General features: G+C 32.1%; 1 protein-coding gene across 1 annotated transcript in view; it reads left to right on the top strand.

The window, feature by feature from the left end:
- Positions 1-220: 220 nt before the first annotated feature.
- The window catches only part of rin (ras GTPase-activating protein-binding protein 2), a 73,420-nt gene continuing 60,734 nt past the window's right edge, over positions 221-12,906 (top strand). Inside the window, exon 1 of the mRNA XM_075361283.1 lies at positions 221-413. The gene's annotated coding sequence lies outside the window, so the exon portion shown is untranslated. The remainder of the gene's footprint in view (positions 414-12,906) is intronic.

Below are 12,906 nucleotides of genomic sequence, written 5' to 3'. Positions count from 1 at the left end.
ATATTAGTATAATTTGAATATTAGTAATGAAATATTTTTGAAAGTTTAATGAAATTATATCAGTTTCTTAAATTTTATTTCTTTACGTACTCTTAAATAATTTTTACATCATAAAAATAGATTGTGGTTGCCCTGATATTGGGGATCACATTGCTAAAAACACGGGTTTCCTAGTCTCGAACCCTTCACCTCGTGGAAGATACTTCCGTTTCTTGCTGCGCAATACTGTGCGCAAATTTTAAGCTTGTTGTGCATGTGCTGCTCTCCATCACTGTTTTGTGCGGATAGCTTTTGCAACTTATTTTCAAAATATTTCTCTGTATTTCTTTCCGATTGCAACTTTTAGTGAACAGATTTTGATATTATACTTAATACATTCAGATTAAATTGTTGGATTCATTACTAGTTTTAAGGTTAGTATTGCATAATTTTATTTTTTTGTCAACTAATAGTTCGATGGCGCATCTTCTGTTGTTAATTCATGGTTATTAAGTTTTGGAGGGTAATATATTTTACTTTTTGTGTGAAAATAGATAGTGGAAGCATATGAATTTTAATTTTATGTCATAACCTTGTCTGTATGTTAATTAGAGGACGAAATAGTATGTATGTTTTTGTTGTGGGCAGGTTCACTTAGGCAAGGCTACACTGGTCCGGTAAGCCGCTATTTACGCCATGCTGGTTGAGATATTACAAATTTCTTACTTTTAGGTTGCGAAGACGTTAATTATTTGTTTGCCAAATCTGTTGGTGTTTGAGAAACTATTTTTGTTTATTTCACTTTGTAACTTACGGCAGTTTTGTATTGTAAAGTGGATAAGGAGTAGGGAGTTTGGTTGGGATTTGTTATCTGAAAATTCATTGTACATCTGTTGCTATATGTATCAATAGTACAGCTTTATTGCTTTTGCTTGTTAAAATTTGCGTAATTAAGTTCTCGTTAATATTTTTTTTGTGTGGTATAACATTTACCTGTGTGGTTTCAAAGTTAGGTTTTTATAAGTGTGTATTTATCAGTTAGCAAATTTCCTGTTCCATTTGTTAATTATGCTGTCTGCCTGTAAATATATTTGATTCATATAATTTAATGTTACATTTTTGCTAATTATGTTTATTTTCTGTGCTAATTTAATTTGTGGAGTCAGTAATTATATTTTTATCAACCTCGTTATTGTATTTATTGAACTGTTAACTTGTTTCTTTGTTATTTTGTCTATGAGACGTATTTGTAGTCTTGTTAGATTTTGAATAGAACTGATGTTCGTTTCTGTTGGAGGTTGAACATTCTTTTTCAGATCGTTTGTGTGATTTTGTCTGGGTTCTCCAAGAATAATATGTTTTTTAATATGGTAATTTCAGTTGTTTATTAAATCATTATTTATTTTTCATTTATTATTTTTTTGTTCATCGTTGTACACTATTGTAAGTGTTAAAGAAGAGTTTTAAATTCTTTTAACTCTTAGTGAAGCACATCAAGTTGGCTTTGGTGTTTTTTTGTTAGGTATTGAATTTCCTTATGTTGTGAATAAATAATGTTTTTATGTTTTTCAACCTTCAGAGAACAGTTAGTTTTGCAGTAGATATCATTTGAGGGTACAAATAAATGCTATGTTTACAAAATAATTGTTAATTGAAATAAGTAGCAAGTAATTAATAATATATATATTGTCTTTACACACATGCATATGTATGTGTGTTGCAGTAACATTTTTGTATATGATACATTTACATTAAATAAAGTAGATTATTTTACATTTAATTTAAAATTATTTTATTAAATATTAGCTATTTAAATTGATGACATATTTGTTTCTTCTGTATTATTCTTTTTGACAGAGGACAGTGATTTTAGTTTCTTTATATTAATGTTGAAGTTAATATTTAAGGATTGTTTGTATTTCTTAAACTTTAATGTTTCGTATTGATTTATATTCCTTTGTTGTCATTATTCCCTTCTTTTATCCATTTTCTGGGTTGGGATGTATATCATATAGTTTTTTAATTTTGCCTCTTCACCATTCTGCCTTTAAAACGTAACTAACTTAGGTGTTAATATCTTAATCTATTGTATGTATTGCAATATAAGATTTAATTATGATAAAAATGAATGCTTTTCACTTCTATGAGAGTTGCTTAACTTTTCTTTGTTTTTAAATTTTATATGGTATTAAAAATATAACAAGTAAATTCAAATTATTCATGTTTCAGAGTTTCCCTATATTAATTTAATTAATATGTATGACTTAATGTTATCTTAATAAAATTACAATAACAAAGTATGGTTTATCTTAGGTATTCTAGTCAGTAGAGTAGTGAGTGTTGTTCACTTTAGAGAGTAGTAAAGTAGTGAGTGTATGTAGTTGATAGTAATTTTGTAAAATTTGTCAGTTGTCGTTTCTTATAAGAATAAAGGAAACTATTGCTATAAATTGTGACATTGGTTTAATTGTGTAATAAAACGTCATTGAAAATGTTAACAGGTCACAATCAATGCAATGAAGGGAAAAAATCTTTTCAATAACCAAAATGAACAGGAGAAAGTTGCTATAAATTGGGTTGTATTAACTGTTATCTTTTAATCAGGAGTTTACCTATGAGGTGAAGTGACCTGTGAAGAATGTTATTTATTGGTATGCAGAATTTATGAGATGCAGTTAAGATTGAAATGGCTGAAGTTGAGAGTCTAGAATTCGTCAATCGTGATATACATTTCTGTAGAAAGTCCTTATTGATGAAGTTCTAGTGAAATACATGAAGGCTGTTTTTCTTCTTATCACATTTTTTCTTGGTTTGGCTTCCGTAGGGTTTTTACTATTATAAATAAAACTTAAATTGATTCGAAATGCCACTGTTTTATATGGTAGAGAGTAGCTTTGGGATATACATATAGAGTGCAATAATAATAAAGTGGAGTTCTTTTACAGACTACATCTTACGGGAGTCAGTAAATGTTTTTTTTTTTAATGAAGCTCAGACTTCTGATGTCCTCAATTTTTTTTTATATATATAATCGATTGATATATGAATATCCAACGTAAAGTACATACTGCACTTACCAACCTCTGATAGCAGAAAAGTTAGGTACATGTAATATTTCTAAAATGTTTGAATTTAAATTCTGATGCTGATGGACATTTTTACGTGTTATAAAATTATCTTTTTCAAAAGATTTAAGTGTTTGAAAATTGATTTTAGCCTATATTGCAGCATGATTAAACTTGTAAAATTTTTCTGCATAAACATGCACTACTGTTGTTACCTTTTACTTTGTCATTTTGTTCTGTTAAATAAGCCTAATGACAAAAGGCATGAATGTTTATTTTGATTCTGTAATTCTGCTTAGTGTTATTGATAATGCATGTGTTGAATGGTTGTTATGTGTTTATTACTGTTATTTTTATTTTAAAATTATACAGATTATCTGTTATAAAGAACTTAGTAAGCTGACACATGTGCTTTTAATTTTTGTTTTAAGTAGGTAATGAAGATAAGTTAGGATGTCTCAGATTCTGATTATTTTGTTTGTATTTGTATAATTGCTCAGCTATGTTACTGTATCTATTTGTATCATAACAAAAAAGCTATTTACATCTGCCACCTTTTTCACACTTTTCCAAACTATTTGTTTATGTGCTGTTTTCTCCTTATATCCGGTTTTTTTTTACCTTTGTGTTTTCTCCAACTTTAGTATTATAACAGATGTCAAGCAGCTTCAGCTTGGAATTTCTTTACACATTATATATATATATATATATATATATATATAAAAAAGAATGTAAAAAAAAAACCTGTGTTTGTTTCCTTATTTTTCTCACAGCTTCTCTGCATTGAAACTGTGCCTTATTTCATTCATTTATTCATTCTAGATTCTGTTTCTGGTTTTTTTCTGTGTTTTTAAAGTAGTAATTGTAATTGTGATGTTTCTTAACATCCCATAATTTGCAGCTGTATATAAACTGTCATTAACCATTTGAAGAACTGAATTCGAGAATATTTTTAATGATGTTACTTCCCTTGGTTCTTTCTTCACTCCCTCAATCCAACCTAGGATTGGTGTTTGTATGTTTTATGTTTGCTTAGTACTCCAGAATATGTTCATAGATGTTTCTGATGGAACTTTCATTCTAGATTAAGGTAATTGTGTTGTATTTTGCCTGTGATTCTTATTTTGTTGTATTTTACACAGTTGTAACAAGTTGTAATAAATCCACTTTATATGTTTAACTGTGGTTTTAATTATGCTTGATATTGGCTTACTTTTATGGAAGATGGTTTTAATATAAAGTAGTAATAGAAGGTTCTCAGCCTGTACTGTACTAAATTCTTGGGGGGGCTGCATGTAATGTAGAATGACTGAAACATTTTTGTTTATGATTTTTTATCCCTCAAATAATTAGTAATTTACCTGTTAGGTTCAGGGATATAACAGAGTGGACCCGATTATTCCTTTGTATTTCTAGTTGGATGTCTTTAAACAGCTAACAATTAATAGGATTAGAAAATTTTTACTTCAATAGAGTGTAATAAATTTCATTTCAGAAATAACATCATTGGTTGAACAAAATGAGTACAGTATTAATGTCATTTGATTCATCTACTGTTTATAGCCTATTTTTCTTATTTAATGTGATGGGAGTTAAAATCTAACAGTCACTACCAACCATCTTATTCTGCTTCAGCTTCACACTTACTAGTGATTGTTTTTTAAATATCTGGTTATTAGACTTAACTTTAATTTAATGAGTGTTTTTCATTTCTGAATTCAATGAAAAACAGAAACGTTCCCAGACGCAATAGTGTAATCATTGTTTTGTAGATTCATGTTAGTATTAATTTGTATATTATTTTATGTAAGTATTAAAATGAAAATGATTTTTTTTTAGTAAAATTCTATAACTAATTTTGGTAAATTCTACTTTTACTGATAATAGTTAAATTTAAACCTCTGATATATCAATATGATTAGCAGATTTTTAGTGCAATTACTTAGACCCAGTGACATTTATTATAAATTTTTGTAATGATTGCTTAGCTTGTGTTGTGATGTCTACCGGCTACAGGCCTAATTAAATAACACTGGTATACAAAATTTGATTATTTTATTGTCCTTAAGTGAAAATGTGTGAATGTAATATAATGCAATCAAACCTAAAAAGTAGTAATGTTTGACTTTCTATGATATTTTGCTTCATGAACATCTCTCTTTAGGGTTCAACAATAATCAGCTAGCAAGCTCAGACCCCACTTATCCTGGTACTGCTTTTCTATATACGAAATATCTTGATTGAACCATTCACAATTTTCATTGCTGACGACTGCCCTTAGATTTCGTGGGAAGAAGTTGAAGAAGTGAATCTTAAGTAACATGTTGCATCCCATGATTTTACAATTTACAAGATTTTAAAAGATCATCCACTATTTCTTTGTAATTTTTGGACTAATGGTTTCCTAAGGAGTTCTAAGGTGGAGAACGTTCTCCACCTTATGTGATATACTATCGAAGTTGTAATCTTTAAATAAAGCTTTAATGTGAGGTTTTACAAAGATTCCTTCTTTGAGTTTTGCTTCACTAATCTTTGAAAACGTTTTTTAAGTAAGTGAATACAAGCCCTATATTTATATGGAGTGGAGGTAAATAAACTTTTGAATCATCAAATGGTGCATTATCAACTGCATTATTCTTTTCAGGATTTAATGATCGGTTTGGCCACTCATTTTGTATGTAATTGTATTTTCGGTCTTTGCTGTCCCACTCGCAAAGAAAACAACAGCATTTGGTGAAACCCAAGTTGAAGACCTAACAACAGAGCAGTTACTTTCAAGTCACTACAGATATTCTACTGAAATTCTTTATACTTTATTTTATCAAGCAGAAGTTTCATGTTCACATAAGTTTCTTTCAGATATGCAGCGTAAGCTAGTGACAGTGATGGAAAATCATTCCCAGTATGCAGAAGCATGGCTTTCAGACTAGCTTTAGATGAATCTGTAAACAAATACTACCCCTGTTTTGTACTTATTGTACTCATGAATCATGAGTATAAGTTAGAGGTTCCAACCTTTTAATCATGAGCCTAAAAGTTTTGCTTCCTTTTTTGATAAATTCAGATCTCATACAAGGTCATTGAGGTCCCCTTTTGTTAATAAACGTTCACTTGACGAACATGAAGGTTCATAGTTTGGATCAACCCTTACATCATCAGTAACCTCTGCCAAATCTTTGTATTGTTGATCATTGTTAAGTTGATATTTTCTGGTGGTTTAGGCAGTCCCTGTGAGGTACAGATCTCATGGCAGATGCTAAGTTAGGGTATGAAATAGTTTGCTTTGATTTTGAAGTACCGGCTTGCAATATTAGGCAAAAGTAAGAATCGGTAGCATTATCTATTGGTTCCCCCCAAATTATTGGAACAGCAAAGTTCATGTGCCGAGAACCCTTTGACCAGTTTGTAAGGAGTCTGACACAAGTAGCACAACAAATGAGAGGGGCCCAGTATTTGTTTTGTTCATCAGCTTTGCAGCCAAATAAAGCTCATAACATCTTTTGATGACAGGAGTAAAACTATGTTTCTGAAATTTAAGTGTTACCTCACCACAAATTTAGCAAAATATGTCCAGGAGGTTTACACAATTTCTAGGTGTTTTGTAAAATCAGAATATACCAACACTACAAAAAATATTCACTGCACATCTTGAATTCAGAAGATGAAATGTAAATTTAGAAACCTTAATGAGAAATTTTTACACTGAACTATATTATATCAGTACATATACACAAAAGATGTGCAGATGATGTCAACAGAGTGAACACTAACGCAGACTGGCAATGGCTTGAACCAGTAACTCAGACATAGTCAAAACAGAGATGTTGCTTGTAATATCACTATGACAATAAATGATGACTAAGTCTGTAAGAAAGCCATCTTCTGACTCATTTTAGAATGGCAACATCCAGCAGTTCTTACCAATTGTGTTGTGTTCTATGCTAATGCAGACCTTTCATAACAAATTAATCATTTTTAAATGCCTAATTTTTATTCATTTATGTATTAAATGCGTAATACCATAACATAATTACATAATTTCTATAATGTATATAACAGTGAACAGGGTATATACTTTTATATGGATTTGAATACTGGATCACAGATACCAGTGTTGTTTGGTGGTTGGGTTTCAATTAACCACACATCTCAGGAATGGTCGACCTGAGACTATAAGACTGCACTTCACTTAACACTTACATATGATCCTCATTCATCTTCTGAAGTAATACCTGACCGTGATTCCTGGAAGCTAAACAGGAAAAAAGGGTGTAACTTGAAATTTAAGTGTGAAAGAAAAATTCTGTTTTTCTGTCAAAAATTCTGTCTTTTGAATTCCAAGGAAAAAAAAATAGAAACCACTTCTTGCTCTGGCACAAAATTTTATATACCAGTATAATCAAAATAAACAAGCTACATGCAAGTTTATATTTTACAATCTTACTTAATAATATGGCAATCTGTATGGTAAATAATCCCATTCTCTATGTAGGATTACAGGGGCCAAAAATAAAATGTCTTAACTGTTTCAAAAAACATTAGGAAAAGTTTTTTTATTTTTAACTAGAATGTTAATTGAATAAAAAAAAGTAATTCCTCTTAAGAAAGTAGTGGGCTGCTGTTGTCATTTTTTCAAGTTACATAAACTGATCGTGGAGGGGGGTCATGATCAAGACCAAATAAAACAGCCTGTGAGTTTTTATTACAGATTGAAACAGGTGTTTGGCTTTTAGACACAATTAAATGATGTCAGGAAGGCTTAAAGTAAATGAAAGATTACATACAGTGCTTGGTTTGTTTAATCTCTTGTTCATTTTAATATATTGTGAAATGAAATTCTCTGCTTTTTACTTTGGTTTTCCTTATTACCTATAAAACTGTATTGTTTTTAATTTAATATCCTAATTTGTTTCTGCATTTCAAACAAATACATGCATGGATTTGAAAACCAAACCGACTGACTACATACACAATCAACAGTGGGTATTGTGTATTGGGTAAGTTGGAATAACTGTTTGTATTAAGATTAGCTAATATTTTTCCATTTAATGGAACTGATATTTTATTTTTAACAAAACATGAAATTATTGAAATCTATGATGAACTGTATTTTATGGTTATTATTTTATATTAATTAATTTGCACTATTGTTAGTAGGAGCTTAAAATATGTTTATATAACTAAATGAGTAGTGTATGTTTTGTATGAATTGTAAAAGTTATTCTAAAAGTGGATCTGAAGTTTAAAAATCTTATCTAGCTGTACAGTTACTAGAAAAACATAAACTTGAGACTCAGATAAAATTATTTAATTTCCTTATCAGCTTATGTTGATGAAATTTCATTTTCAGTGAGTTTAGAATTATGCCATGTACTGTTTTGCTGAAATAATTAGTATTAAGTATCCGAATTTGTTTATTGTTTAAATTATTTTTAAAATTGCCTGTATTTGATGTTCAGCTTTCATTTTATTCATTAATTTTGCATTACGGATTGTTATATATGTACACACCTGTTGCACATCTGCCTCTTTACTTTATTGAGGTGTGGTTTACTTTTTTTGTGAATTATATTTTACTGAATGTATGGTAATTGTACTGTGGATTGTTTAAATTTTTATGTCTTTATTATATAGTAATTTTATATTTTGAATTCTTATTACTCCTTTACATAAAATGTGTATTTTCATTGTAATTATATTGATAATTATTTCTTGTTTTTATTACTTAAATTTTTATTGAAATTATACCAGAAATTCCTTCATATCAAAATATTTTAAATAGTTGTATAGAAGAGGCTATGTTAGCATTTATATTAATACTATTAGGATAGGAAATGTAATGATTGCTATTTATTTGAATATTCATTTAGAATTATTGGGATACTTCGGGTGGTCATTCCGACACTAATTCTCAAAGTTTTGTGAGTAAATAGTTGTGACCCTTCCTTAAGATTAATTTGGCAAGTTTGTTATATGTAGTTTTCCATTTATAATCATTTAATAGCTGCAGGTAACAAGATCCGAGAGCTTTTTTTGCTACATCATGAGGTTCATTCTGTTACTACAGTTAATGTTTACTTAATTACATATACGTTAATGTTTACTTGATTGCATATATGAAAATTTAATTTAAATTTCTCTTAAGAGATTAACAGTACAGAATTTTAGTAGTTGATAAATTGAAAATAAAAATGTGCAAAAGTTATTTTTAAGTAGATTTGTTACGGGATGGATTTTTTTAGAAGTTTATTGAATAAAATGTAGACACTAGTCTTATTAAGAACTTGAAAACCAATAAAAAGACTAAAGAAAATGTATTTTTAAGGAGAGAGGAAGGTAAATTAACTTTATGGTAAGGTTTAAAAAATTGAGATTCAGAGCTGAAGAACACTTTACACGCTACACCAAGAACACTACACAAATTACAACATATACCCTTACACAACAACATCCTACACTGTTTCTTATTGCGTTTACATTTAGTGGTGTTACATCTTACAAAATGCAACCGTGATCCAAGGTGGTAACTATTGTGCCGATGGGTGATTGGCTCTTCATAGTGAGTCTTGAACGATGTTCTCTGAGCACCAGGGCGAACCCAGTTGTACTTGGCTCCAGCTCCAGTACATGTGCGCTCTGCTGGAGTGATCTGTTATATCGGTGGTACTTGTGGGACCAAAATTTCAAGTCCTCAAATTAATTCCATGATGGTTGGTGGTCTATCTGAAAAAAAAAACACCACTAATGGTCTAGTGAAAGACCTCGTCTGGCGTTGTCATAATGTTAGTTTAAACAGTAACAGGTCAAGTCTACAGTACAAGAACATTAGATTTGTATTCTTCAAAATAGTCAGGAAGTGGCTCGTTTCATAAAGTTGTCGTCTCGCCTTTCCTAATAAATAAAGTTGTAATGGATTCAAGTGGTTTCCCAAAGAATGTTAAGAAGTTACAAGATGGATCGATTCTATTCAAAACATTTAATGACGAGCAAAGTTGATCTATCTTACATCTCCGTAATATGGGTAATATAATTGCAGAATGCCACAAAACCCGAAATACGAACAGGGGAGTAATTTTTTGCCGAGATCTTTCATTGATGTCACTGAAATAGCTGGTGAGCTTCATCCCCAAGATGTTGTAGAAGTAGTAGAAGTAAAGCGTATAATGAAATGGCAGAGCAGAATGGAAGAATCAACACCTCTTATATTGACTTAAATCTACCGGTACCACCAGAGAAGATTAAAGTGGGTTACCTGTCGGTTCAGGTACGACCATTCATACCCAACCCATGGTGATGTTTCAGATGTCAAGGGTATGGTCACACTACAACATCTTGCTCGATAACAGAGATCTGTATTCAATGTGCTAAGGAAGGCCACAATGACACTAACTGTCAAGAAGATGAAAAATGTGTGAACTGCAATAGTTTATGTACAGCCCGCTTTCAAGATGCTCATCTTTTAAAGAAGAAAAAGCAATTCCCAAAATCTGTACTAGCAGAAGCTATCATTTCCGGCTGCACGCAGAGAATATAAAAAGACAATTAACTCATGGAACCTGGTTAAACTAAAAGTATTCTTTGCCACCGCTACATCAAAACAAGTTCCTACAAATGTAGGTAATCAGCAGTGTGTGTGTGTGGATCCTCCAATAAGCTAAAGAAACTTGTTCAGGTGCTTTCTGACCAAGGTGCTTAATTTACAACCGCTATTTCAGACCTGACAAAAACGAACAGAAAGTTGTTAGCTGGAGTTGTGAAACCAACTATGGGATCCCTCTGAAAGATCCTGTCCCCAAAGTTTTACCTATATGGGCAGAATTTCTCAATTACCGGTAAGCCATAATAAGAGAGCCCACACAACCATCCTCTTTGGGATGTCATCTACAACACCCCATCCTTCAAAATCTCCATTTGGATTACCTCATTTACTTGAGGATATGGTTGAGGCACTGCCTGACTCCAGAACATCGGAGTTCTTTAAAATCAGAAACAGAAAAAGAAAAATCAGTTCACTATAACTAATTTTGTCATATTTGTACCTCTGCATCCAACCACCTTTGTTTATGAGTATTATTCAATGAAACGTCCTGCATTGAAGTTGTCAAGAGTGTTGATGATGCGCACACATGAACCATTAATAATATGCTTCCAAGAAATGCATCTACTAAAGCGAGATGCAATAACATTCAGAGGCTATAGCTGTGAGAGATACTATTGTCTTTTAAATAATAGAGAGAGTGGGTGGTGTTGCTAGTTTCATGCGGAATGAGGTGTCTGCTACAAGGCTACAACTAGCTACCCTCATTCCTGCTGTTGCTGTAAAAATGTCAGTCCCGGTTAAATTGCAATCTGTATCTCACAAAACTCTGAGTTCAGTGCTTCAGAAATATCAAATCTCATTGCACAAACCCCATCGCCGTCATTAATAGTAGGAGACTTATTTGTGTCCACCATATTTCCTGGGGCTCGTCTTTCTGCTCCTCTCGAGGAAATATAAACAGTGAGACAGTACTTGGAGCTTTGTCTACTGAATGATGGGTTATACACATTTGTCTTCATTTGCTGGTACACTGTCAAACATTGACCTTCTTATGCTCACCAAATTTACTCCGTCGTTTTAATTGGTCTGCTTGTGATGACCTTCATGGCAGTAACCACAGACCAATTACTGTAGCTTTTGGTGTTGATGGCAAATAAAAGACCATGTAGATGGATTGTTGAAAAAGCAGATTGGAAAAATTACTATAAAGCCTTCCCATCACAGTATGACAATGGTGAAGATGCCCTTGACGAACTTACTTCTTTTATGTCTCTTATTCTTGACAATGCTAATAGATATATCCTACAAACATTGGGAAACCCAGGACGTCTTTCTGTTCCTTGGTGGAATGCTGACTGCTAAAACACTATTAGCAGTTGATGACAAGCACGGCGCAAATTTAACTGCAGGCCTACAAATGAACACCTAGACTTGTACCATAAGGCTAAAGTGGAATGTAATCAGGTATTTTTAGATGCTAAGAGGAAATCATGGAGGAATTACGTGGACACCATCGCACGCACTACTCCCACATCTATTGTGAGGAAAAAGATCTGTGGATCACCAAAACAATCCATTCTTGGATTCATTCATGAAGAACTCCTTACGTCCTCTTCTACAGTGGCAAGTACTTTGGCAGATTGTTTCTGTTGGGTTTCCGTTACCTCATCATACAGTACTAAATTTCAGAGGTACAAATTACAAATGGAAGTACTGTCGTTGAACATTGGTGATTTAGTCAGTGAATTGAATGCTCATTTTCATTCAACAAGTCATCACACACACTTACGTGACACCTCTCCTGGACTTGACAACATTTGTCTTAATATGCTCTCACACTTGTATGTGTGAGAGTATACTCAACCCTATTGTGTGTTTATAACAGTCTACTCTTCTCACAAGTTTGGTCTGGTCAGAAGGCATTGTCGTACATTACTTAAACCTGGTAAAGACAAGCAAGCCCCTCATCTATGTCTAGAACAATGTGGTTTTTGCCAAGGGCGTTCTTCCATTGACCACTTAGTGTCACTTTAAGGAGCTATTCAAAACGCTTTTTTATTCTGCCAGTGCCTTGTCGCTGTCTTGATATCAAGAAGGCCTTTGACATGACCTGGTGATGTGTGGTATTCTTAACATTCTTAAAGAATGGGGAGTCAAGGGCTGTATGCTTGCATTTATCAGGGGTTTCTTAAATGACTGAACTTTCTGTGTTCATGTTGGAGATTCCTTATCGGATAGCGTTACCTTGGAGAATGGAGTACCTCAAGGAAATGTATAAGGTACCAGCTTGTTTGTTATAGCCATCAACAGTATTGCTGGATG

The sequence above is a fragment of the Lycorma delicatula genome, chromosome 3 (genome assembly GCF_047948215.1).
Source record: "Lycorma delicatula isolate Av1 chromosome 3, ASM4794821v1, whole genome shotgun sequence".
Lineage (NCBI taxonomy): Eukaryota > Metazoa > Arthropoda > Insecta > Hemiptera > Fulgoridae > Lycorma > Lycorma delicatula.
The sequence above is the reverse complement of the archived record's forward strand: the minus strand, read 5'-3'. Positions and strand labels throughout refer to the sequence as shown.